The 4,013-nt window shown below is 40.5% G+C and overlaps 1 protein-coding gene across 4 annotated transcripts in view; it reads right to left on the bottom strand.

The window, feature by feature from the left end:
- sema5a (sema domain, seven thrombospondin repeats (type 1 and type 1-like), transmembrane domain (TM) and short cytoplasmic domain, (semaphorin) 5A) overlaps positions 1–4,013 on the bottom strand; it is a 195,204-nt gene that overhangs the window by 57,115 nt on the left and 134,076 nt on the right. The gene's annotated exons all lie outside the window — the stretch shown is intronic.

Here is a 4,013-nt window from a genome sequence, read left to right as displayed (position 1 = left end):
TGGTCCACAGACCGCAGTTAGCGGTACATGACAGACTTTCTCCAGTGTAGTGTGTCTGACTGAACGCTGCAGATCACCATCTTCCTGTCTTTCACTGAGAACCAGTGGACTCTGACTGAAAACATGACCACGTGACTGGCCCCGTTTGACCACCTGACTCAAGACTAGGGCTGCCACAAATGATTATTTCGATAGTCGACTAATCTTAGATTATTGTTTTTTATTAGTCGACTAATCGGTTTGTGCATCGACTGAATATAGAACACAGACTTAACCATCATTTTCTTCAAACTTGAAGTATTTAATCTATATGCTAACTAAAAATAAAGACAATAGTTCATTAAACCTTTAATGAATCATGAAGCTTTCCTCCATCATTTGTTTCTGGCATTAAAACAAGACTTCAATCAAATGAGGTAATCTGAATCAACTACAGAAAACTAAATAAAAACCTGCAATTATTTCTAAAGCTTCAAAACATATTTAATAAAACATGTATACAGTATTTCAAACGCTAAATAAATATTTGAGTTTACATTTATTTGTAGCTAAATACAGTTAATGAAATGCTACACTTGTCATCTTTGCTCTGGACTTTTAGGCGAGCTACTTCACTTCTGGGACTCAGTTTTCTCACTGCTCTATAACTCTGCAGCAAGTTACCAACTAGAGCTGGGCTGAAAAAAATGATTAATCGATTTGAATTGATTTAAGCTTAATAGATCAATAATCGATTCACAAAAAGATATAAATCGACTTAGCACAGAAAGCTAAAGTCCGCTAGCTTGATGCTAACGTTCCATAGAAATTCCCATAGGATGGCTAATGCGAATGTTCAGCCAACCATAAAAAAATACATTACTGACTAAATGACCATCTTTATGTACTCACAGTCATTCATTTCTCAAAGTCTTTTAGGGAAATATTTGTTAAAGTAACTATTTGTGGTCTAAAAAAAATGTTTTTTTCCTCATAGTGTTGTCTTCTTCTTGAATTAGGTGCACTTTTGTAGCGCGATCGAAACCTTGTGGCCAAACTGAAACGCCCTCCAGCAGAAGCAGAACAATATTTACAATGTTAATGATCTGAACATTTTTACTAGAACTTCTCCTTTTGAGAAACCGTGTAACACTGTATGCTATTAACAATCTAATCATTTCATTAATACATTTTACAATATTTGAACTGGATCAGATTAAATGGTAAATGGCGTATACTTGTATAGTGCTTTCTACCCTCCTTCAAGTGCCCAAAGCGCTTCACAGTCACAGTTTCATTCACCCATTCACACACACATTCATAGACTTTAACATAACTATTAATATAAATATATAATATAATAATATACATTTATTCAAATTACATAGTATATTTTCAATGTATTTCTAAACAAATGTATCTAAATGTGTAAACTTAAAATTGAAATGAATCGAGGAATCGAAAAAAAAAATTGGAATCGAATCAATTCAGGCTCTTGTGAATGGAATAGAATTGTTTCTGGAAATTATAACCGATACACAGAGGCAGATCCGACACATTCTCTCTGTCTGCTCGGTGAACGTTTCAAAATCTGTTCTTTGAACCGAACGACTTGATCGCGGTGCAGAATATGAAAGAGGCCTCGGACGAGCGGTTCATTTCCAGTGTAAATTCATAATCCATGTCGTCCTCACGGCGTTTGGTTTGAAGAGCGCCAATTATGAAACGTTCACTATGCAGACAGAGATGTTCTGTAGACACGGATCTACTGCAGATCTTCTGGTTTATCTCCAAACAGCCGCACACGATCCATTTAAACCCAGAAAACTGCAGCGGCAGAGCTAGCTGTGTTAGCGCCGATGTTAGCTTAGCTAGACGAAGCTCTCTGTTCAGCGTGATCAAACTCAGTCACAACATGCTTCATCTTCAGGTGTTCATGCATCGTCATAGCGATCTCATGGAACACAAGTTCTGACTTGTAGAAATTACATTGGACACTTAGCTAAACCTTTCATGAATCATGCAGCTTTTCTCCTTCATTTGTTTCTGGCATTACCCTCAAGCCTCCCTACCTATGGTCACAGGTTCAGACATTGGCAGCATGATGTGTGGTGGTGCAAACGGCAAATAAGCCTTTGTGCCAATGGTGTACACACAAGATGGCATGCTGATGAGCCTGCAAAGTCAAGGCCAAAGGATGGCACCACACAAGCAAGTTAGCTGCTACTGCGGGGCGACCTCTCTGCCAGCAATGTATGTTGTACTTCTGTGCACCACATTGTATGAGGCATTGAGGACCAGAGAGCCATTCTGGTGGAGACACAACACCAACTGGCTATAATACTGTGCAAGGTGTTTCTAATGACTAACTATAGAATCCAACATGACTGGAATAGACCATAAACTTTATACATGCAGGCTCACATTGAACCACTTTAACTGTTAAAACCTCTAGTTAAAGAAATTTGTTCAAACTGCCACAAATGATTATTAAAGTAACGACTAATCAGAAGTTATTTGTCCCATTAATATCTTATGGCAGCGTGCTGTATAACCATCACAGCTCCTTCAACATTTATGAACTAATGAGAATAAAACCTCAGTGTTCCAGCAGACATACGAGTCATGACACGTGTTAAAGGTTACCTCTAACTAAAATGGTAAATGGTAATTAGCGTATACTTGTATAGCGCTTTCTACCCTCCTTCAAGGGCCCAAAGCGCTTCACAGTCACAGACCCATTCACCCATTCACACGCACATTCACACACTGGTGGTGGCTCCGCTTGCGAACACTGGCGCCAACCTCCCACCAGAGACCAGAGGCAATTCGGGGTTCAGTGTCTTGCCCAAGGACACTTCGACACATGGGCGGGCAAGGCGGAGTCGAACCCGCTCACTTCTGAACCGCCCTACCGCTGCACCACGGCCGCACCGGCCCGTATAGTGAAGGTTTAAAAGAAATGAAAGCTTAAAAAATAGACAGTGATGTAAATAACAACATTTACTGCAGTTTTGGTCATTGACCAATGTTGAAAATATTTACAAGCTTATGTTTGTGTGTCTTGGAAAACTTTGTATGAAGGATATCTGTGTGCACCTGTCTGTGTCCAGCAAGCTGCTGGAATTTCTTTGTCTAAAGGTCTGTGCTCAAAAACAACTCCGTATATGGATTAGTTCCGTGACATCTCGTACCATCTCCTAAAACTGACTTTCTTTTCTGGTTAGTAACGGCCTAGCAACAGATGACATCACTGCTATGTTATGCCCATGTATGGAATTCCTATGTGTGAAACTATATAACTCCCTGTGTGTCTGAACTCAGAGAGAGTGACCCAAAGCAGAGACTACAATCTACAGAGCCTGTGTTTTGACTCTCTCTCCCTTTTTGCAAAAAGAATAAACCAAAGAGGAATTTACAACTGGCCTGGTTCATTGGACTTTTAATATAGAAATCTTTCAGAGTCATTCTTGAAGTTGGTGCCGAAACCCGGGAGACAACAGCCGATCGAGGAGGACCGTGGGGGAAAAGGACTGAAATCCTGTGCAGGGCGGGTCCGTTACGGGGACCCGTGAACAGAAGACCTCGGACACCACGTTTGACTCCGGGGCCGGTCGATAGGATTTTCCCTCTGCTGCCCTCCGAGACCGGTGACGTCTCTCAGGGCCAACGAGACAGGTCAGTTGTTTTAATTCAGTATGATACGAGGATTTAAAGAGAACATAAGAGTAAAAGAGAATAAGAGAAAAGAGTAAAGAGAAATTCCAAATAGGTTGTCTGTTTATGGGTTGTGAAATAGTCTTCACTGAACTGGATCGAACCGAACGGACCGTTGCCACACACGGGGAAAAGTGTTCTTAAAGCGATCTTATTGTCAGGGGTCACCAATGTAAAATTGTACGTGGCCGTCGACAAGAAATTGGTTTAGACCGTAGAAACACACGTGGGATAAAGTGTTTATTGACAAGTAATTTTAGATTAATCTTATTGCCAGGAGTCACCAATAAGATTGTACGTGGCTGTCGACAATAAAT

Source organism: Oryzias melastigma, linkage group LG20, assembly GCF_002922805.2.
Source record: "Oryzias melastigma strain HK-1 linkage group LG20, ASM292280v2, whole genome shotgun sequence".
In the NCBI taxonomy this organism is placed as follows: Eukaryota; Metazoa; Chordata; class Actinopteri; order Beloniformes; family Adrianichthyidae; genus Oryzias; species Oryzias melastigma.
Note: the sequence above shows the minus strand (reverse complement) of the source record. Positions and strands in the feature narration are given on the sequence as shown.